A 9,006-nucleotide genomic window follows, 5' to 3' on the forward strand; every position below is an offset into this window, starting at 1 on the left:
AAACACTAAGAACTTATATACGTAGAAACAACAACAAACGTAGTTATAAACAACTAAATAAGCTAAACAAAAAAACACACACATACACAAAAACAAATATATTAATTAAATAAACAAAATTTACTCACTCAGCGAGAACTTGAAGTCGACATCGGTAAAAATGTCGACACCCCGACATATACGTAATTGAATGATATTCAAACCTAATGAGGGACTTACAAATATGTATTACAGAGGAATATTATTAAACAACAACAACAACAGCAAGACATTTAGCACCTCTTGTAAATAAAAGGCAGTGCAATGCATATGTTATAAGAGACGATCGCATTTCAATGGGCTTTTGCTCGCTTTAAAGAGTTTAGTCATTCGAAGTACGCAAGCATCATACATACATATATGAGAGTTTATGAACTATTGAAAGCAAAGCATAAACGACGCTGTATGACAAATCTAGTCTTAAGTAAACAACAATGAAAATTACCAAAAATAAATAACAAATAAAACCATATACAAAAACAGTCTGTTATTCGGCATCATCTCTACTTCATCATGATCATCATCAAATTCCTAGTTACAAAGGTCTGTATAATACTAGAAATTCAAAGCGACTATAATGTTCTATTAGGCCTATAATACAATCTTAGACTGTAAGGGGTTTATAGAGTTGCACTCTATGTTGTTAAACAAGCAAGAAAGCTCTAGTCGAGACTGCTCGACAACGAGACTTTGGATATTCCGAGGAACTGATAATTCAATAATTCTGTGCTTCTTTTTGGCTTACACAAGAGCCACTTGCACATTTAGAGATTCTAACTCTTAAAATGTAGGAAATGTAATTCTCTAACCAATTTTTATAAGGCCATCAATCGATACCATAACGGGAGTAGCTGTCGATTTCTGGAAACAAAGTCAAAATGGGCTTGGTACATATATAGGGACTGCTCTTCTGAAAACGAATTGGGTTCACCACGCCTCCTTCTGCCTGTTACATGCATATGGACAAAATCATTAGACTCTGATTTCCCATTTCCAGATATTTCCACTTTGAGCAGAATAGGACCTATTTGTTAATTTAGGAAAAATCGCTAATTTTGGAGATGTTACTCAAAATATATATTTGAAAAAATAAGAGAATACAACATCATCATACAAAACATCGATATACAACAAAAAATTGAGAGAGATTGGCGTCTTCCATAGATTCGGAGAGATGAACAGAACCAAATTGAATGATGACAAACATCATTAAGTTTGTCGTTTGAATTAAAAAAGCATTTAGTAGCTACTTAACGTAACGCCTCTATGGTAGGATCGATTGGACTTATGCAGTCGACGAAATTTAAAATTGAGCCCACAATTAACTTGTTTACCAAGTCACTTGATGATCAAGTAAATGGTGTATTTTAGGCGTTTTGTGCAAAATACCAATCATTATGTTATACTCGACATCACGCTGTAATTAGCAGCTCGTCAGCTTCTGGAGAACTCGACACCCAGGTTAACAAATGACTGCCATTGATTGCATAGTTCGGAAATCCCATATTGCCGCCAGGCAGTGGACTCTAGGTCTAATGGCTAATGGCTAATTTATGTTTCACGTTGCGCACAAATTGCAATTCCCATCGCCCCATTTGGATGCTGCGAATATTAATTAAGGCGTGGCTTATTGCGGCAATTGATTTGGCTGCTGCCTGTGCGAAAATAGGGAAAGAAATAAGCCCGGAACGAGGTATGCAGCGAGGACTCGGTACGGCGTATATTTATGTATATGTTTTGGCTTATGCTATCCAATTTGCCACGTTTACCACGTACGAGATAAATTTTGCAAAACGTCTTTAATTAAATTTAATTAATGCGGCAACAACTCAACGGATTATGATAATAAGACTTCATATAACGAGGCCATTTACGGCAAACAGCCGCAGATGTGTGTGTGTGTGTGTGCAAGTGTCCTGAAAGGACCAAAGTAGTAGCTAGGCAATGACTAAGAGAGAGGGAGAGAGAGAGAGAGAGCGGGGGGTAAAGATGCCAGACGTTGTCCCGCGTGGAGCAACGACAGCGTAATGGCTGCGTCAACGAGCTGCGTCTTTGGCGCAAACGAAACGGAAACGGAAACGGAAACACAAGCACGCATAATGGCTCATGTATGCAATAAAAGAAAGTTTCGAAAATACCAAAATGGCGTTTCAAAGATTGCCCCATTGATGATGAGTGGAGTGGAGGCGGCGGAGCGCAGAGAGCGGGACTGCAGGAGTCCATTCCTTAGCTGGGCGCAAATGTTGGCATGCCAGGCACGTAGCTCGGCATAAGTTCACATTTGGATGCTGTTATTAGAAAAGTTTCGGCGCTAAACTGGCCCCAAAGACGATCATCGATGCGATAAGGCACCATTCCGAGCATAACATTCATAGTAAATATGAGTGCAGAAACAAAGCACGAGGACTGCTATTAAAGCGGACGTGCATATACTATATGCATGGCGGGCTCCAGCAGATGTGAATATCTGGAAATTATTTCTGATTACCTATTTGGAATTTGGCTGCACCTACGGCAATGATTTCGAACCCAATTGACCAGTCGAATGCAAAACACACTTTATAAACTGAAATGCTTATGAGATATACGGATTTACTTTGGGATACTAAGCAAAGTTCAAGATGAAAACTTATCGGCTAGCTAAATCATCTGATTTACTGCAGTGGGGCTGTCGTCTTTGATGAAAACGTGTGCTATGAATATTTACAGCTTCCGAGGTCATAATGCTGAAAATGTGTTTTTCGCAAATGATAAAACAAATCAGTCGTAAAATAACCATAATCGAATAGGTAGTGTCCCACTAGGAGATACTCTTAACCACGGCCAACACGTGAGTATTCAAGCATCCTGCCTGGCTTGCATCTACAGATACTTTCAGCTCTTCACATATCATAAAAATGAATTGTACTTGAGAAATTAAAATAGCCTGTCAAGTCTCTTGACTCCATAAATTTCAAGGTCGATGTCCGCATATGTATGGACTGGCAGAATAAACGACCATGTAGACAGCCGGACGGAGTCAGAGAGACTCTATTGCTGTTCCTGCTGAAGGATATACACGCATTATGGGCTCAACCAGGCTTCGTCCTGTTGAGCAAATTTCAAGAAATATATACTCTTACATATGTATGTATCCTATATACCTACCCAACCACATCAGTGCATCATAATTTATCGTATTTGAATTCGTTCCCGAATTACAATATTTTGACATCGGTTACAAAGCCGCGAAAGCCGAACGTTGATCCTACTTTAAATTCAGGTATGGTTTAGACGCCGGGACGTTGCTGCGGCATATGCACGGCCTAATTACAGCGTGCCACAGATGTTCGCTTTGCCGCGAAGCTCCCTTCCCCTCTCCGTTCCGCCGGGGAGTGGCAACAGCAGTGCGAAATGGCCGCGGCGCTCTGCGTTCGGCGTTCGACGCTTGGCGCTCGGCGCTCGGCGAAATGTAATACTTGGCAATTACAGAGCGCGTTCCGTTTAATTGAAACATTATTTTGCATAAATAAAACCGGGCATAAAACACCCTGTTCCAATGGCGCCCCTACCCTGATTCTCAGTCGACGCCCTCAACGTGGCCACCATTAACGCACAAAGGGTGTTTTAAAAATGCAAACAAACACGCCCCATGCCATGGCTGTGCCTTTTCCCTGCCTCTCTCTCTCTCTCTCTCTCTCTCTCTCTATCTCTATCTCTATCTCTGTCTCTCTTTGTCGGCCCTCCATTTCCTCGTCTCTTGTTCCCCAGCTCAATTCCATGTGCAATATTTGCAAAAACGAGCATGTATGTACGTCATAGTCGGGTGCGAACGACTGCCTAATACACGCTAATAATCCCTAAGTACCTAGGATAATGTAATTTATGTGGGTAATTCTGTAACAACTTAACTTAGTACTCCAATTAACTTTAGTTGATAAGTTAATGACAGACGTTTATCTAGACTGAATGCACTGACTGTAAGACTGCGAATGTTTATTTATACAATTTATCTATATCTATATCTATATCTATGTCTAAAAAGATACATAACTGCACAGACCTGCACAGGATCCTTCATATATTTTATTTGTTTATTTTAAAAGAGATATTGACAAAAATACAACAATACTACTATCATATGTCATTTATATTATAAAATATATAGAGATAGAGATGTTCTACAAACAAACAATATAATTAATAAGGACTTTAATTTGACGGCATACTGACTGAGTGAGGTGATATACCCGCCTGAAAGCTTTGTGAACGAGTATAAAAAGAGTCCCAAACCTTGTCGCAGTCACCCATTTTTAGCAAATGACAACCTGTGCCCAGCGCTCCTGCTGTTGCTGCTGTTGGTGCTCCTGCTCCTGCCCCTGCTCTTGCTGCGACGATGCGTCGCATGTATCTCACAGCTCATTGCGAATGCACAGGTTGATTTTATCCCCTGGCACTTTTTCATGTTTCGTTAGAGCATGTGTAACGTCCAGGGGAAGGCCGATTTCCCTGCTACACGTACATATACATACAAACAAATAATATATATATATATATATATATATATATATATATATATATATATATATATATATATATATATTGCGAAATTGCACAAACATGTCTATATCATAATTTATTAACACAATGAAATGAATTTTTGGATTTCGAGGCGCGCGCATTGAAAGCCCAAGGCGCCCACTTTTCACTTTTCAATATGTCTGAGAGCTGACAAAATGGGAAACTGAGAAACAGCAGAGACAATTAATGGATGTGGCTCATTCCAGCATTTGAAGATCCTTCATTATCCCTATTTAAAGGAAATTTTAGTATGGTTTACCTAAGCACATGGAAATCGACAGTGCACAATTAGGTAGATAATTGGGCTTGAAAGGGTTTTGTATGGCAACAATTTCAGACATTGCCACTGAAATTTAAAGAGACGATCCTCAATGTGCTGTAATAAGCCACTTAGAAACAGACCGACGAATGCAAAGCGCATTTAAATAAAACTCGTTTTTGTTTTAATATCGACGTGCCATTACGAGCGAGAAATGGAAAAACTAAAACTAAAAGGCTGTTTTTCCATAGCTACTTAAGACCTTCCCTCCCGTACATCCCCAGCACTAGCCCGATAATCAAGAAGTCCGACATGGAAACTGTGTTTCGAGGGCTGAAACGCGCTCGCAACATTGCAAATTTCTGTTGATTTAATAAAATCGCACCCTCGAGACTAATTTATATGGAGCGTTCGTAGTGGAAAAAGGCGCCGAATTGGTTTCACCATCAGGTACGACGCTGCCTTCTGCACAGTGGAGAATTCGTGGATATTTGTGCACAAATTTGTAAGAAATGAGAAAAGTTTCATTTGATATGGAAAAAAGAAATAAAGGTATCTACGTATCTATGTATTTATGTATCTATGTATCAGGTGTCTTTCTATCTATGTAGCTATAAATATATATATACTTTAGTATGTATAAGTATAGTACAGATGTCGAGCTTCTTGGGAAGTTAAGACTGTGTTCTTCAAGAGATTCCATGAAATTGTCTCTTTAGCTCTCGGTTTCACAATATTCTCTGACTCGAAATTGACAAATTGAAAATTCTTTTAGAGTGACATCAGTATATACAATTTAAATGGGAAAGACAGATACTCGATAGTAGCAATTGTGTCATATACAGCAACATCTACATGTACATCTGCATCTTATATACTTGGAATAATGATACTGATGCTTTTGAAAGTATCTAAATTGAATCACTCCTGGCTCACCTCCGCAATGGTTATGTTCTCAAATTCCGTAATCATTTCAGATGAAACGACAGTGGCATAATATATATGTGTGTATTTGTGTATGTGTGTGTGTATACCTAGCCGTCTGGCATGCCACATGCCGTGGCAGGTTGGTTGCTGCTGCCAATCATCCCCACTGGCGACTTGCGCCCTCCAGAGCGCGACCCGCATTCGCCTTGCCCTGTGCGAAATTTGCTTTCTGGTTGATCATACTCGTATTCGCCTGTTTGTATTGCAAAGCACCGTTCGCGCAGTACCCAATTTGCCAGCCAATAAACATGGCTCTAACTCTGGCACCATCGCCGGCTCCGGCTCCGGCACCGGCACCGGCACCGACTCCAGCTCTGAGATGCCCAACAACTGTTGTAGTGGCAATTGTTTTGATCTGCGATAATTTATGAGAATGCTCCGGTGTTCGAGGAAATGCCACATCTAATCGCATCGCGATGCTCGATAACCATTTGTTTGTTGTACCTACTAACGGTAATCATAACTAGGACGAGCCACCTTCAAGCAGCCGCCTCGCCATTCGCTCTCACACTCCTCATCGCTCTGCCACTTGAACAGATGTCGTAATGGTAGCAAATTTTGACTTTTCGACTATAGAAAAATATTTAATAAGGCATTTCTCTCTTGTTCAGTTCTCGTTCCCGTTCCCGTTCCCCTTCTCGTTCTTATGACACGCAGACAGCCACACAGAGAGAGACGGACTGAGCCGCCTGTACCTGAGACGGAGAACGGCCGTGACGTATCTGTCAGATTAAGGAAAGGCCATAAAGTGTGGTGAGCAGGGATGACAACAGCGCAGCAGCAAGCCCGAAAGCAACCAACGTTGAGATACGGCCATTGTTCTGCCCTTAATGCAAACATGGCAGTTGGCTGGCCATGCCGTTTGGCTTTCGTTTTTCTTTTTTTTTTTTTTTTTCTTTTTGGTTTTTTGTTTTTCATTTCCCATTTTCCCTTTCCCCCAACCCATCCACATCTCTTGCGCTGGTACAAGTTGGTTATAATTCTAATCGTCTGAATGTGGGCAATTTTCATTTATTCTCATGTTGCTGGCGTGTACCTAGGCCAAGTCTATTTGTGTCCATCTATTCAGAGCGTTAGGACTCCATCTCGATTCCGTTTTGCAATCGAGCAACATTTACGACTGTAAACACACATAAAACTGTCTACTTTCTCGGTGGCCGCCGGCGTAAGTCCAAGTGCAGCACTTTGAATCTGATCCTGGCACGGCTTCTGTGCCGTAGACGATGATCTCTCAGCACCTTCGACAATTTCCGCTAGCCCGTCGCGAGCGACAGTTATGACGCCGGACGGCACATAAAACTGACTTTAACGGCAGTAAACAGTTCATAAAAACTGAGCAGCCGCATGCTCCTAGAGCCCAGCTCTGGCGCGTGTTGCACCGGAACGAGCTCTTCCATCTGACCCTCCCCACTCTCTACTATATGTTAAGTGTGCGATTTCCCAATTTTCCGATTTGAGAGCTTTAGGACGTCTGTTGCTTTTACCTAACGAGTTTAAACGGCCCAACATCGTTAGTCGAGAGACAATCAACGGTAATCTCAGCTCAGCTCAGATTATTATTTAATTACTATTATTAGTATTATGTATTCAATGCATGCCAATCAAACTAACAGCAGAGCTAACCTATTCCCATATAAAAGCGAGCTTAATTATAAATGAGTTATAACAAATTTAATTAAATAGTGTGCTACGAGTTTAATCAGTTTGTTCCAATCAAACCGGTTTAAAAAGTATTAGCAACTATTTATTAGAACTATAATAATAGCATATAGCAAATAACAAATGAGTCAATTTAATTCAAGAAGGGAAATGAAAACAATGTTGATCCAGTTTAATTTCATGACTAACCATTGAAAAGTTCTTTGGCTCAATGAAACACTTGCATATTGTACTCATTTACAAGTTAAAACGAGTCTATTGGTTTATATGAGAATCCATTTTATTATACAAATAATAATTAATACAAAATATTCCATTGTAATGGAAACCAAACGATAAACGAAATTAAGGAATAATTTTCCATTCAAAGGTGACTTTACGATTCCATTTCTTCTCGAAACATATTTCAGACTACCTTCTACCTATCCATTGTCCGATTCGAATACTTCACAGTTTTCTAAGTAATGAACACAGTATCCACCAGCATTGTTTACAAACTATTATTTTGAACAATTTGTTTCATCTGTACATAAATATACATTTATACCCTGAACCCATTGAAGATGAGAAATTAGGGTATAATGGTTGTGTGACAAGTATGTAACAGGCAGACGGAATCATCGCATACCCCATAAAGTATATATATTCTTGATCCAGATGACGAACTGAGTCGATATAGCCCTGTCCAATTGTCCGTCTGCCCGTATATTTGAACGCGGCGATCTCAGCAGATATAAAAGCTAGAGAAATTTTTTTAATGACCATGTATATAGTGCGCATATCGAGTTTATCTTTAAAAATCAATACCTCAACCCGTTATATTGTTGTCGATTAAAAACATTATCAAAAATCTGTAATAATTGTATATCTGCTTCATCTTTTAAGCTAGAGTCGCTTAATTTTAAATGTAGATTTAAAGGTACACAATAGAATTTCGATTTTTGTTAAAAATTACCCCCCACCTCTATATCCACCCTCTCACCCCTACATTTGTAAGAGATTTATTTCAAATACTAGAGACTAGTGCTGTGACAAATGCATTCATGGCAATGTTATAATAATAATCTGAGTGATTATGTCTCTGTGTGTGCATTTGCGAACAATTATTGAAATATCAGTTACTCGAAGGGTTCGGGGGATCTCGTAGTCGAGTAGTCTCGACTCAAACTTTCTTAATTGTTGTTGTTTTTTTTTTTTCTTTTTTCTGTTTCTTTTTTGTCGGTATTTAATTATTTATATAAAAATCTCATGTTAGTATATTCAAATTATATCATGATCTTACCGAAAATATAATATTAATAATTAAATATGACACAAAATAACAAAAATTCCAAGAAAAACAAATCAATTAATAAATAAAACAAGAATTTAAAAAATAAATGAAATAACACAAAAATACATGCTAATAGTAATAATAAAAAAATTCAATTTTCTCAATGGTCACCATAGAAGAATCATGTAACAATGACTCCGCTAATAGCGTCCATAACCTTAATTATATA

The sequence above is a fragment of the Drosophila arizonae genome, chromosome 2 (assembly GCF_054131065.1).
Source record: "Drosophila arizonae isolate 15081-1271.41 chromosome 2, UAZ_ARI_1.0, whole genome shotgun sequence".
NCBI classification, from domain to species: Eukaryota; Metazoa; Arthropoda; class Insecta; order Diptera; family Drosophilidae; genus Drosophila; species Drosophila arizonae.